Raw genomic sequence first — 14308 nt, forward strand, 5'->3', positions numbered from 1 at the left:
AGGAACTCTGCCAGAGTGGGCAGCAAGCAAGCTCCCAGGACACATGGGAACCAAGCCTCCGTGCTCACAAGTCAGACGGTTCCAAAGGCCCTGTGCCGGCACATCCGCTCGTGGGCCAGACACTGAGCCACCTGAGATTCACAGCTGTGGACACAGGATTTCAGGGAAGGGAGGAAGGTTCTCTCCGCTGTGTAGGTCTAAATGGGGAGAGCGGGAGTGGGGAGGCGGATTTTAGGGCAAGAGCCTAAGGCAGGTCCCTCAAGTCACACAACTGTACTCTCCTCCTGCCCCCAGACCCCGCCCCAGCAAATATCCCCTAAACTGTTACATAACGAAAGGACCTGGGCCACAGACCTCTCTGTCCTACGTGCTTCCCAAAAAGCCAGCATAAAGAGGGACTGCAAGCAACTACAGGGCTGGAAGCAGAAAAGTGCCAGCTGCTCCCCAGATCCAGTGGACTAAGCCTGCTTCCTCCACACCCTCTCCCCACTCCGCCAACACCCCTCTGAATGGGCCCAGGCCTCTGAATGTTTGGGCAGATTAAAAACCAAAAAACCAAAAAACCCAACTTTCTACATCTCATCTAATAACAAAAATCTTTCCAGATACTTCTGCGTCTCTCTCCCCTCCACTGCGGGCAGAGAACAGACTAAGACGCACTCAGACTGCCAGGGAAGTGGCGCCACAGGAACCCCCCATTCCCTCTGCAGCCGCGGCAACCATGCCGCCCTTAAACGGGAGATTCAGAGGGAGCCCTTCCCCTTACACCTCCAGTGGGGTTCAGCCCCGTCACCCCAGACCTGCAGGTGGCTGGGACAGGGTACAGCGGGAAGAGGACAGCACTCTCACGTTGCTGTATGCATCCAGCCGAGCCTTCTCAGAGTCTCTGCTGGGAAGGGAAGGCAGAGAAGTTTCTCTTAGAGGAAACTGGTATTTAGAAGTGGAATGGCAGGATGAAGATGATCTTTAAAATACATTAGTCTGTCAGATGGCTTAAGAGGGATGGCAGAAAGATGGAGGTGGGGCAAGAATCAGCCCAGGGCAGTCTGTCTAAATTGGAATGCCTTTAGACAGGGCAGGTCCAGCCCAGTTCTACCCAATCTCCACTACTCCCTGCTGCCTGGCAACCAGCTGATCTCATTCCAACAGGCTGGGCCCCTGAGGGTTTCTGAGTTAGAAATCCCTGGCCTAGGGGTCCTGCCCTGAGCAAAGAGGAGAGGGTGTAATCCTGGCAGCTAGTCATCCTGGCAGACGGCTACAGGCAATGAGTCTCAAGAACAGTGTCCTGAAATACTGGTACCCTGGGTATCTCCCAAGGATGTATTACTATTAACAAGTGAAGCAACAAATTTTTTCAGAATTTTTCAATTGAGATGAAATTCACATAACACAGAATGAACCATTTTGAAGTGAACAAATCAACAGCACATAGCACTCACAGTGTTGTACAACCACCACCTCTATCTAGTGCCAAAACATCTTCATCACCCCCCAAAAGGAAACGCCACACCCATTAAGCAATTATTCCCCATCCTCCCCCTCTTTCAAGCCTCTGGCAACCACCAGTTGGCTTTCTATCTCTACCGATTTACCTGTTCTGGGTATTTCATGTAAATGGAATCATACAGTATGTGTCACATCTGGTTATTTCACTCCGCACAGTGATTCCAAGGTTCATCCACACTGTTGCTCATACCAGTACTCTATTCCTTTTTGAGACTGAATGATAGTCCATGGTATGTATATACCACAATGTATTTTCCCCTCTATCCACTGACAGACATTTGAGTTGTTTCCACCCGTTGGTTATCGTGCATCTGCTGCTGTGAACACGTGTGCACATACATCTGTTTGAGTACCTGTTTTCAGTTCCCTAGGATGTACAACCTGGCAGTGGAATTACTAGGTTATACGGTAATTCTACGTTGAAATTTTTGAGGAATCACCAAACTATTTTCCACAGCAGCTGAACAGCTTTACATTCCAATTTCTCCATAACCTCACCATACTTATTTTCCTTTTTCTTCTTTTTTTCTTCTTCTTATAGACATTTTAGTAGATGTGAAGTGGTATCTTCCTGTAGACTTGATTTGCATTTCCCTAAAGACTATAGAGTTGAACATCTTTTCACTTGTTTGTTGGTCTTTGTATGAATCTCTGGAGTATGTCTGTCATCATTTTGCTGCCGAGTTATGAGTTCTTTCAAATATGTGATTTGCAAATATTTTCCCCTTTCTGTAGACTGTCTTTTTACTTACTCGATAATGGCCTTTGATGCACAAAAGTTTCTAATTTAGATGAAGTCCACTTTATTTTTCCTTTTGTTGCTCACACTTTTGATGTAATTTCAAAGAACTGCCAAATCCAAGTTCATGATGATTTGCCTCTGTTTTCTTCTAAGAGTATTATGGTTTCAGCTCTTATATTTAAGTCATTTTCCATTCTTAAATTTTGTATATCAAAATACGAGACAGGGGCCCAACATTATTCTTTTGCATGTGGATATCCAATTTGCCCTGTTTGTTAAAGGGGAAGGCTTTACTTTTTAAAACAGAATGGAGCACAGTTCCTTCCAGACATGTTCTCCAAGGTAGGAGAGAAAGGTTATATTCACAGTAGCTTGCTTATCTGTACCCACTGCCGTGAACCCATTCTAAGCTTCTACCACTAACAAAGAACTGCAGTGATAACAAACTATGATGATTTCCTTCTTAGAAAACTTAAGGATGTTGTATCAAAATCTGGGGAAGTCTATGAAAGTGTACTGTGTAGACCTCCCCTCTCATGTGGGGGTGAGGAGTGGAACAAATGCTGAAAAATAACAAACCCAAGTCAAGGGGGGCCTTGCCAGGATAAGAAGAACAGAGAGGAAAAGATGCATTTGAACTAAAAAGCTAATGATTAACCAGATATAGGGGCTTCAGTGGAGAAGGAAGATATCTCCTGCCTTTCAGACATGGGTGACAAGTAGAATGGTAGTGCCCCTGATGGAGAAGTTAAGAGACAAAGCCCATTCAAGGAAGCCAAGTTCAGTCTGGGATATAACAAAAGTCAGTAAGGAACAGGGAAAAAAAAGGGCAGACTATCTATAAATCCCAGGCAGGACATTTTCCATGTGAGCCTGGGCAAGTTTCATAAACTCTGCATCTCTATTCCCGTTTCTATAAAATGGGGATAAAATTGAAAGGTGATCCAATAATGAAGCACCCAGCACAGTGCCTAACACACAGACGGGCACTCAGGACATTACAGCTGTCATTACTACTATTATGATTAAGTATCTTGTACGTAAATGGAAACCATGGGGCTCTTGAGAACCCTGACAGTCCCTGGCATATAATAATCATGTAGTAAATTTTTACTGTGTAAATAAATAGAATGGTTGATTAATTAATAATGAGAGCTGCCCATTACTGATCACTCACTACATGCAGGCATACCTCGTTTCATCACACTTCACTTTATTATGTTTTGCATATATTGCTTTTTTTTTTTAATACAAATTGAAGGTTTGTGGCAACCTCGTATTGAGCAAGTCTATTGGTGCTATTTTTCTAACAGCGTTTGCTCACTTCCTGTCTCTGTGTCACATCTGGTAATTCTCTTTTTCATTATTATTATGTTTGTTATGGTGATCTGTGATCAGCGATCCTTGATGTTACTGTCATAGTTGTTTTGGGGGGCCACAAACCATGCCCATGTAAGACGGTGAACTCAACTGGTAAACGTGTGTGTTCTGACTGCTCTGCTGACCTGTTCTCTCTCCTTCTCCTTGGCATTATATTGGAATTAGGCCAATTAATAACCTTAAAATGGCCTCTAAGTGTTCGAGCGGAATTCTCTCACTTTAAATCAAAAGCTAGAAATGATCCATCTTAGTGAGGAAGGCATGTCAAAAGCAGAGACAGGCCAAAAGCTAGGCCTTTTGTACCTGTTAGCCAAGTTGTGAACGCAAAGGAAAAGTTCTTGAAGGAAATTAAAAGTGCTCCTCCAGTGAACACACAAACAATAAGGCAAAACAGCCTTACTGCTGATATGGAGAGTTTCAGTGCTCTGGATAGAAGATCAAACAGCCACAACATTCCCTTAAGCCAAAGCCTAATCCAGAGCGAGGCCCTACTCTTCAAATCTATGAAGGCTGAGAGAGGTGAGGGAGCTGCAGAAAAACACTCTGAAGCAAGCAGTGGTTGGTTCATGAGGTTTAAGGAAAGAAGTCATCTCCATCACATAAAAGTGCAAGGTGAGCTAGCAAGTTTTGATGTAGAAGCTGCAAGTTATCCAGAAGGTCTGGCTAAGATCATTCATGAAAGGGCTACAGTAAACAGATTTTCAGTATAGATGAAACAGCCTTCTATTGGAAGAAGATGCCTTCTATTGGAAGAAGATGCCACCTAGGACTTTCGTAGCTAGAGAGAAGTCAATGCCTCATTTTAAAGCTTCAAAAGGCAGGCTAATTCCTTCGTTACGGGCTAATGCAGCTGGTGACTTGAAGTTGAAGCCAGTGCTCATTTACCACCACCAAAATCCTAGGGCCCTTAGGAATAATGCTAAAGCTACTCTGCCTGTGCTCTCTAAACAGAATATATATATAATATATGACAATATAAGCCTGGATGACAACACATCTGTTTATAACATGGTTTACTGAATATTTAAAACCCACTGTTGAGATCTACTGCTCAGAAAAAAGATTGCTTTCAAAATATTACTGCTCATTGACAATGTACCTGGTCACCCAAGAGCTCTGATGGAGATGTGCAATGAGATGAATGTTGTTTTCATGTTTATAACACAACATCCATTCTGCAGACCAAGGAGCAGCTTCAACTTTCAAGTCTTACTATTTAAGAAATACATTTCTTAAGGCTGTAGCTACCATAGATAGTGACTTCTCTGATGAATCTGAGCAAAGTCAATTAAAAACCTTCTGGAAAGGCTTCACCATTCCAGATGCCATTAAGAACATCCACAATGTTCAAAGTATCAATGTTAACAGGAGTCTAAAAGAAGTTGGCTCCGATCCTCATGGATGACTTTGCACAGTTCCAAGACTTGAATGGAGGAGGCAACTACAGATGTGGTGGAAACAGCAACTAGAATTAGAAGTGGAGCCTAAGGACATGGGTAGACTGCTGTGGTCTCATGACACAACTTTAGCAAATGAAGAGTTGCTTCTTAATGGATGAGCAAAGAAAGTGGTTTCTGGAGACGGAATCTACTCCTGGCAAAGACTGTTGAAATGACAAAAGATTCAGAATGTTACATAAACTCAGTTGATAAAGCAGCTGGAGGGTTTGATAGGACTGATTCCAATTTCAAAGGAGTTCTACTGTGGGTAAAATGCTACCAAAAAGCACTGCATGCTACAGACAAATCGTCTGTGAAAAGAAACATCAATTGATGTGGCAAACTTCATGGTTGTCTTATTCTGAGAAATTGCCACAGTCACCCCAACTTTCAGCAACCGCCACCCTGATCAGTCAGCAACCATCAACACTGACGCAAAACCCTCCACCAGCAAAAATATTACAATTCACTGAAGGCTCAGATGATGGTTAGCTTTTTTTTTAATCCATAAAGAATATTTAAATTAAGATACATTGTTTTTTAAAATGCAACGCTATGGCACACTCAGTAGACTACGATGTAGTGAATACATAACTTTTATATGTACTAGGAAACAAACAAACTCATGTGACTTGCTTTCCTGGGATACTCACTTGATTGCAGTGGTCTGGAACCAAACCCGCAATATCTCTAAGGTACCTGCCTCAAGTGGCGTGATGCTCTTTACATGATGTAGATAAAGGGCTTCACATATATCACCTTAGTTAATTAATCTTTAAATCAACCCTATGAAGCAGGGAAGCAGGCATAATTATTTTCCCATTTCACCCAGGCTGAAGCAGACACAGAAAGGTTAAGTCCATCACTCAGTTAGTGAGGGATGGAGATGAGCTCCAAAGCCAGCCCTCTCTTGGCACACTGTGCCACCCAGAAGACAGAAAGGAACCCAGAAAGGAATCCTATACGTCTGTAAGGCTCAGCACCGGATCCCTAAAACTGTCAATAATTAACTAGTCTTCACTGCTCTCCATTCTTGTGACGAATTCCTTCAGCACCCAAAACTGGTACCACACAGTCTAACGTGATGTGTTTCTTTAAATCATTCTCAAGTGCTGCATGTATGTGTCTCATCATTTCCCTCCAGGATTCGAGCAGAGGACCAGGCTCTCTGAAAGAACTGACCCGTCACCGGTCACTTATTTCACTGAAGGCATATCTGTGCATCTTCTCAGACTATCCACTTCCCCATCCTATTGTTGCCGGGGGTCAGGGGGCATCCCTCCAACGTTATGCACTCTTGAGGCACTAAGGGGAGCTGGGTGGGTACCAGACAAGACAGTGAGACTGGACGAAGAGGAAAACTTTAGCCAGGATTACTAGTGACCAACATAGCCTGCTGGTGTCAGGAGGGGCAGGGGGAACACAAGCTAGAGATTCTGCCCTTAAGGGCCCTCTACATGCTACATGGAAAGATACACAACAAAACTGAGTGTCAGGTCAGTTAAGGGCCCATGTTTTACGCCAACAGTAAGATAATCATTTTTCCAAACCCCAGTAACCCCATCACACTATTTCTAGATCAGGACACCACCTATATATCATTTACTTAATTTTTTCTTTATTTATTTTGGGGGAAGGAAATTAGGTTTATTTATTTTAATGGAGGGACTGGGGATTGAACTCAGGACCCTGTGTATGCCTAAGCACACACTCTCCCACTGAGCTATACCCTCCCCCTTCATATTTTTCTTTAAATTGACTTTTAAAAAATTACAAGAAGAAATTTTATGTCATTCTTATAAATGGAAAAAAATAAATATTCTCCTAATATTAGGTCACCTACACAAATAAATGGAACAAAAACAAAAATAAAGGTGTATTCAACTTCAGGAGATCCTGCTACTAGTCAAAGTTCTGAGTCTAAGGCTTGCCGCCTCTGCTGGAAAGAAAAGACTGGAAGTGCTAGGGAGGAAGACAGGCAGAGTAGCACCAAAGTGAATCTTGGTGCTCCATGAGTGCAGGGGGGTTGAATGACTTCCTGTGGGATTCAGTGTTATTTAACATGGACCACCTAAAAGGACCTCACGGCCATCCACTGCAAGGTCAGCAGAGGGAGAAATGAGTCAGGCCAGGATGGCCACAAAGGGCTTCGTGAGTCTGACTGAGTGTCATTCTGCTGGAGGCTAGGCTTGGCATAACCGAGGAGGCTCTGCCAGGTGTCCTAGTGGTAAATTTAGCTTTGCTTGATGATTTATCATCTTGAGATTTCTTATTTACTATTCATCTCCATTAGCACAAGGGGCTCTGATTTGCTAAATCACGTTGGTGCCCAGGCTTCCACATCCCCAGGCCTTCATTTGGTCCAAATGATTCCACATCATCTCTCCCAGATCAAGCAACAGGTCTAATTCTGTTCTGAGGGCTGTGTTTTGTGGGCTGTGTTTTGCTAGATTTAGTCTTTTTTTTTAAAGTTTACTGTCAAGTATATATACACACACAAGAGTGTTTAAAACGCATGTCTGATTAAAAACAAAAAAAAAAGATGAAACCCATGTGACCCCCCCTCAGTCCCTTAGAAGCTCTATGCGCCCCTCCCCATCACATCCCTTGCCCTCTCCCCAGGCGTCTCACAATCTTGACTGCTGTTATTCATCCCTTTACTTCACTTTGTAACTTTACCACCTGTGTAGACATCCCTAAAGCAAGATATCATTTAGTTTTGAAAAAGTGGGTGACAAGCACAAGTGTAGCTGTGTAACAAATTAACACAAATGTGGTGGCTTAAAACAACAGATACTTACTGTTTCCCAGATCTGAAGGCAAGAATTTGAGCCCAAAATCAAGCTGTCGGCCATGGCCATGCTACCTCCAAAGGCTGTAAGGAAGAGTCCTCCCTTGCCTCTTCCAGCTCCTGATGGTTGTTCCCTGGCTCAGGGCAGCATAACTCTAGTCTCTTCACTGGTCATCTGCCCTGTGTGTCTGTCTCTCTTCTTCCCATGGCATTCCCACCACTGTGTGTCTGTACCCAAATTTCCCTCTTCTTATAAAGACACCTGTCATTGAATGAGGATCAGTCCTCATCCCACAGGACCTCATCTTCACTTGAATACAAAGACCCTATTTCCAAATAAGGTCACAGTCACACGTTAGAACTTCAACGTATCATTTTTAGAGGACATAATTCTGCCCATAATACTGTGTAACAGTAAAAAAAAATGCCTTTTCTAGGTGAAGCCTCTCAAGGAAATGAGCTAAACACAGTGTCTGGTCATAGCCCCAGAGGGCTGACAAGGGGCCTTTCTAGGAAAGTCAGTAAGCAAGATCATATAGGAGTGCTTGAAAAACTGGACAGGTGACACAGCGGAGACATCTGGCAGCGGGGAACTGGGGGGAGAGGCGCAGATACTGGACATCCGTCAGGATATTGGTTGGGGGGTGGGCTCCCTATATTTTCTGTTTCTAAATTCACCTTGACCTACCTCTGGTCCTCAGGGTTGGCAAAAAAAAAAAAAAAAACCAATTCTGTCTATCTGGTCAACAGCACAAGGAGCTGCAACAGCATATGAGCAAGACAGCCGAGTACAGATAAGAATCCTGACCAGGCTCCCCCTGCTAGTCATTCACCAGGTTAAACAGATGGAACCCCGGGGCAGTAGGTGAGCTGGTGATGACAGCGCTGAGGTACACTACTGGATCTAAACTGCCCACCCTCGATGTCCGATGCTTGGCTGCTCTCCTGGGGGCTCCTCTCACACTCCTCCGGGGCCTCCCCTCACCCACCTCCTGTGTCCTGTACCCCACTTTCTCTCTTTGCGGCTTTCTCCTCTTACTTCGGTGATACACGTTTTCCAGCAGCTCCTTAGAAAGAATGCATGGAAGGTACTTTTTGTGTTGTTAGAAAATGTCTACTTTCCATCCCCATACTTGGCATAAAAATGACTGGAGATTTTCCTTCATCATTTTGACGGTATCATCCGTAAATTTCCTGCTTCCAGCATTGTCGTTAAGAAGCCCCAAACCATCTTGCTTCCAGATGCTCTGTGTGTGGGGTGTCTTTTTCTTTCGGGAAATTTTTAGTCTCTTCTTAATCCCGTGTTCTGAAATATCAGAGGGATGTGCCTTGGGTGGAAACTTAGTGAGGATTTTCAAATCTGAACACTCATGTTCTTCAGTCGTAGGGAATTTTCTTGAAGTATGTTACTGTTAATTTCCTCCCCCATGCTTCTCTGTTTTCTCTCTCTCCAGAACCTCTATCATTCAGGTATTAGGCTGTCTTTACTGGTCCTCCAATTGTATCTTTTCTCCTCTCCTTTTTCATCTTTGTTTCATTTTTATCTTCTTTCTGAGATGTCATCACTTTGTCTTCTAACCCTTCTACTGGGCTTCTCATTTCCCTAACACCATTTTAATTTCTAAGAGAGCTCTTTATCGTTCAATGAATTTTTTTTAATTGAATGGCAGGCGCAAACATAGTGGTGGAACAGCTGTTTTTGTAATACAGGTACAATATCCTTTCTTTTACCTGAGTGTATTACCAATGGTTCTTCTTAAATTTCTTTGTTGCCCTAGCTGCTTTTTTTATTTGTGCTTTGGTCTCTAATGCACTTTTGCTCCAAGTTAAAGTAATGCTTGACTTCATGATTAAGAACCAAATTGTGCTTATTTTTTAAAAAGGAAGTCCTATCTTTTAAAGGAACATACTAAAATATTTACCAAAAAAAAAAAAATTGCAAATTTCCTTCAAGAGAGCCAAGGGTGGGAAATGAGTGGGGTGACAGAAGCAACAAGATGAACCATGAGCTGGTCACTGTGGAAACTGGGTGAGTACTGGGGGTTCATTAGGCCACCCCTCCTTCCTGGTGTGTATGTTTTCCATAATAATAAGTCCGGGGCTGGGGTTAGGAGTGAGGGATCAAAAGCTGACAAGAACCTCTAAACACGTAAGAGGGAGAGCCAGGTAAGCCTAGACAAGAATGTCTGAGGTCATCCTCTTGAGCTGGTCAATCCCAGGGAACAGGACTCTTCAAAACTGTAGGAGCACAAAGGTCTGGCTGCCCGTGTGCTGGGAATCAAGTAGGGGAAGGGCTGCCGTGGTCTCAGAGTACAGGTTTCAGCATGTGAACAGATCTTTCATGCCTCCGTTTTAAAAATAAAGTCCCCATACCCATTCCCTGTTCTTGGTGTCCCCCAGTCCAGGAACTGTTTTCCCTTCCAAAAGGAAAGGCAGTTATTTCGTCTGGAGTGGAGGAGGAATGCATTTCACATAACTGGTCCTTGACCTTTTCATTTTACCCGCCCTTCATTCACTCCAGTCCCAGAGGTACCTGGTGCTGCCAGTTCCTAGACTTTAAAGGAATCTGTGATATAAATTGATTGGTTCTTTGCTTTCCCCACTGTCAGCTTAAAATCATCTTTCTCAAATGTCCAAAGTCAGTTAATGGCTCATCCACCTGTCTTCTAGCTTCCCAAACTCTGCTGCTGTCTCCTGTTCTGCTGGCTGTGTGAGTTCCTGTTGTTTTAGCTGGGTTTGCAGGGAGAGCACAAGCAGGTGTAGTCATTGTATGTGTTCAATCTGCCATCCTAGCCCAGATCCTGCCTTTGGTTTTGTTTGTTTCTTGGGGGAGGAAGAAGGCAACTGGTATAGTCTGCAACCACAGGTATCCTGCAGGGGCTTCCAGCTTTCCCTGGCTTGGTTCTTCCATCTCTCCCAACATGCAAAACCTGTTCTCCTGCTTGCCCCTGAAAACTCAGAGTTCAACCACTGGATGTGTGCCACAGCATCCTCTCCCACCTGAACAGGAACAGTCTCTGAGCTGCAGCAAGGCAGAAAGGGAAAAGCTACCGAAGAAGACCCAGAATGTCTGGGTGCTGGCTTCAGCGCTCGCTGTGTGATGTTCATCAGGCCCCCGGCTCGCACCTCTGACATTCTCAGAATCCGTAATTCCCTGAAAGCAGTGTTGGTCTTTCCTGGGGCCAGCCAAGCTCCACCACCCATCTGAACTGAAGAACAGCTACACTCAAGGGCAAAGAGGAGTTAGGCCAGATAATTCTACCCCAGAGAAAAGCTCCATTCATCAGACACAGCCAGACCTTGGGGCGCCTGAGTCAGCACTGGAGACATTTGCTTCCTGCAGCGCATTGTCTCCAGTGGAGGAAGGAAGCCCATCTCAGGCCCCAGCCCCACCCAGCAGCCCAGAGCACCAACGGGCCAACCATGACCACACAGCAGGCCCCCACGGTGCTGAATCAGCACGAGTCACGCAGAAAAGCATCGCTCATGGACCACTACCACGCAGTGAGGGCACAGCCCGCATCAAAACCCCAGCTTCTCCTGTCCCCTGGCCCTCAGCCCACTCTGTCCCTCCCAGGGTGGCCAAGAGAGGCCAGACAGACTTGCTTATTGAGGCAAATGATTCACCACCTAGACTGCTTGACTCTCCACCTCAGTAGAGGTGTGGTGCTGCCTGGAGACGGCAGAGAGGTGCTGGCAGCAGCGACGGCCCCAGCCGGGTTCAGCACTGTCAGCAGAGCTGCAGCAAGTTCACTGGCACAACTAGCAAACAAAACCGTGCTTCCTGACAAACATTCGGGCACAGGCAGCCAGAAATCCCTGTCGGAAGAACTACAGAAAGGGAGAGAGAACTGGGTCCTGGAGGACTTAGGATCCACCCCCTCTTGGTACAGGAGAGGAAACCAAAGTGAACGGATGTGTGTGATGCACTCCTGGCAGAGCCAGAGAACGCTCAGCACGATGAGTGACCTTTCCCTGTGACCCTGAGACAGCGCAAAGCTGAGCTGTAATGGCCTCCCTTTCCATGCCTGCACCCTGAAGAGGTCCAGCAGGTGCTCAGTAAATGTTTGTCTTGGATAAATGAATGAATATAAACCATTTGTAAGGGTTTCTGATTAAGTCAGTCAAGGCAGTGGTCCCCAAACACCTGTTTGAGGGCTGGCTATATTGGATTCACCAAAGAATCTAAAGCAATGATTCCTAATCTTTTCAAACATGTCTTTCAGCTTAAAAAAAAATTGTGATGATGGTAGATGTGCTTTTAGTGTGTGCTGATTAAGAAGAAAACAGTAACCAGAGCTAATGTGTAACGGGGGCCTTAGGTTAGAGTAGGCTGCGCGCCGAGCTAAGTGATTTACGTCCATAATCTTATTTCATTCTCTCAAAGTTCTGGAAGGCACATCAGATGCAGAGAGTGAAATTCAGAGAGGCTGGCCCACAGGCAAAAAGAAGCAGAGTCAGGACATAACCCAGGTCTGAATAAAGTCACAATGAGGGCTCCAAACCACCCTGCTGCATTAAACACCCCCAATGAAAGATGCTTTTAAATGAATTTGTATTTTATTAACACAATGGCACCTACGCACATGTGAAAAACCAAGATATGAATATTTACACTTTCTTCAATGCATTTAGATTCAAAGACATCTAGCAGTAGCCCCCTCCCCAGGGGTCTGCGGCCCACCCCTGGGAACTGCTGAGCTCAGTGCCACCACGGGAAGCCCGTTGTGCAGAAGGCAGCAGGTTACTGCCCCGGAGGAAAGGACTGACCTGTCTGCCATCATCTCACATCCAAGCAGGTGTCCCAAGGCCTCCAACCCCAGAGGAGCAGATGGGAGAGCATCTCCAAGGAAGGGTTAACAGAGAAGGACAGAGCCAGCAGCATTTGTGAGAACCAGAAAACAAACTGAAAACACAGCAGAAACGAATCGCTGCATTAGCAATCCTGGCAACGTGTCACAAAAGGACTAACAAGGGATTAATGAGGGGAAAAGAGCCTAAAATCTGTGACCCAGACTGCCGAGTCACCCTTCAGTGGTCGCTCTCCCCTCCTCCCACAGTAACAGTACCTTCCCTTTCAAATAGGCACCTGGCCACGGACAACATTAACCACATTTCTCAGGCTCCTTGTCCCAAGGAACAGCCAGGTGACAAGAAAACATCATGGGGCTGCCTTCTGTAACCTGCCTTAAAAGATGTCAGCTCAGGGTCTTTGGCCCTTCTTCATCCCTTCCTACACTGTGCTGCCTAGAACATGAATGTGATGGCTGGAGATCTAGCTACCATCTTGGGCCAAGAGGAGAAGATCACACCCAAAAGCTGGCAGAGCTGTGCACGGGAAGCAGGGCAGGGCTCATGGAGCAGAGATGCCATGCCAACCTTGGACTGTCTCCCATCAGGCTTTTACATACAAAAGAAACAGACTTCTTTCAGCCAGTTATTCTGGGTGTCTGTTTCTCATTGTTAATCTAACTAATACAAAGTTCAGTTCCACTACTACAAAATCTCTTTATAGTGAAACAGAAATAGACACATTAAAATTGAAAATTTAAACCAAAAGCCACATTTCAGGCAATAAAATCTCCATTTGATATAACCAAAGACTTGGACGGTCTCTCCAAGCTGCTATAAAATGAATCAACTTGAAATGTGTTTCTTTCAGCTGCATGATTTTGTTTTGTTTTTTTTTTAAGTAGAATGTCATGTTCTATAATAAGTGTTGACTTAAATCCATCCCCCAAAAAGCCCACATGTATAGAGCGCCCATATGCATTGTGCTAAGTACAGGGTGTTCAAATATAAATTAAACCAGTACCTCCCCTCAAGAAGATCACTAGCCAGGAGGAAGATTCGGGAGTAAGAAAGGATAGAGCAGGGGAGCTTTGTTTTTTTATATGATTTTTTATATAATTTGGCTTCTTAAACTAGATTCTGTACATGTGTTACTTTAAAATTATATATTGAAAAGATGTGGTAGGCAATTTAATAATACACGTGACTATATTATAATAAAATATTAGTCTACAAAAATACATAGTTTGATCATATTTCTTTTTGTTAAGAACATGTTGTCTATCTATCTATCACATAGAAAATCTCCTGAGGGATGCTTTGCTAAAGGTAAATGCTAACAGTAGTTGTCTCTGGGTTGAGGGGAAGGTGTTGACAGGCAGAACCCTCCTGCACCAGGTCTGACACCACTTGAGAAGTTGTGAGTTTTGCTTTGGGCCATGCAGGCTGAACCCTGCAAATTCAATACCACAATCTTCTTTACGTCGCAGCCCCCTAGATGGTGTATCTAGGCAAACCGTCGGTGAGGTCAGTGGGAGAGCTGGGAAGAGAACGCTTAAATGTTCAAAAGTGTGAAAATAAGAACTAACAAAGCAGAGAAATCCTAAGATTTTGAAGTTCTGCTATCACCACTGGACCTTCATCCTCAAGACTGTGTGT

General features: G+C 44.5%; 1 protein-coding gene across 1 annotated transcript in view; it reads right to left on the reverse strand.

The window, feature by feature from the left end:
* MAP3K9 (mitogen-activated protein kinase kinase kinase 9) overlaps positions 1–14308 on the reverse strand; it is a 76843-nt gene that overhangs the window by 33917 nt on the left and 28618 nt on the right. The gene's annotated exons all lie outside the window — the stretch shown is intronic.

This window comes from Camelus ferus, chromosome 6, assembly GCF_009834535.1.
Source record: "Camelus ferus isolate YT-003-E chromosome 6, BCGSAC_Cfer_1.0, whole genome shotgun sequence".
In the NCBI taxonomy this organism is placed as follows: domain Eukaryota; kingdom Metazoa; phylum Chordata; class Mammalia; order Artiodactyla; family Camelidae; genus Camelus; species Camelus ferus.